Source organism: Echinops telfairi, unplaced genomic scaffold (assembly GCF_000313985.2).
Source record: "Echinops telfairi isolate 266 unplaced genomic scaffold, ASM31398v2 ScPeMD7_11;HRSCAF=52, whole genome shotgun sequence".
NCBI lineage: Eukaryota > Metazoa > Chordata > Mammalia > Afrosoricida > Tenrecidae > Echinops > Echinops telfairi.
In genome coordinates, this window is record NW_022103908.1 from 22854913 (window position 1) to 22855874 (window position 962).

At 41.8% G+C, this 962-nt stretch overlaps 1 non-coding gene across 1 annotated transcript; it reads right to left on the bottom strand.

Moving 5' to 3' along the window:
• Nucleotides 1–367: 367 nt before the first annotated feature.
• Nucleotides 368–557, bottom strand: LOC115868520. Its single transcript, XR_004045645.1, has one exon. It is a non-coding gene; the product is annotated as a U2 spliceosomal RNA (small nuclear RNA).
• Between the last annotated feature and the right edge of the window lie 405 nt (nucleotides 558–962).

Consider the following 962-nt stretch of genomic DNA (forward strand, 5'->3'; position numbering starts at 1 on the left):
AATTAAAAGCTGTCATTTGCTTTCCAGCTGCATCATCCCTTGGGTTGTTGTTAGCTGCCATCTAGTTGGCTCCAAACCACAGTGACACTGTGCACAAAAGAAGTAAGCACTGCCTGGTTCTATGCCATCCCCTTCATTGTTCCTATGCCTGAGACCATTCTTGCAGCCATGATGATACTCATCATTGAGAGACTTCCTCGCCGTCTCTGTCCCTCCAGTTTACCATGTGATGCTTTTCTCCAGGGACTGCCTTCTCCTGATGACATATCCAAAATGTGTGAGACAAAGTCTTACCACCCTTGCCTCTAAGGAGCACTCTGACCATGCTTCTCAGTCATATTGTTTTGTTTTTTCCAGTATCCCCTGAAGGGGGTGCACCATTTCTTGAGGTGTTGCAATACCAGGTCGATGTGTGGAGTGGACAGAGTAAGCTCCTATTCCATTTCCCTGCTCCAAAAATCCATTGAATGTATTGTCCTCAGAGAGAGGACATATCAGATAATAACGGATAAGAACAGATACTTCACTTGATCTTGGCCAAAAGGCCGAGAAACAATTGCTTTGTCCTTTTTGCAGTCCATGGTACTTTGAATATTCTTTGCCAACACCACAATCCCTATGCCTCAATTCTTCTTCAATCTTCTTTATTTAATGTCTAATTCCATATACATATGGGACAATTGAAAATACCATGACTTGGGCCAGGCCCTCCTTAGCTCTCTAAGTAACATCCTTGCTTTTCAATACTCTATAGAGGTCTCGTGGAACTGATTTGCCTAACATAACACATCTTTTGATCTCTTGACTGCTGCTTACATTGATTGTGCATTGATTGAGCATTGATTGTGTATCCAAGCAAGACAACATTCTTGACAGCTTCAACCTTTTCTACATTTATCTTGATGTTGAATATTGGTCCAATTGTGAAGATTTTGGTCTTTACATTGAGTTCCAATCCATAC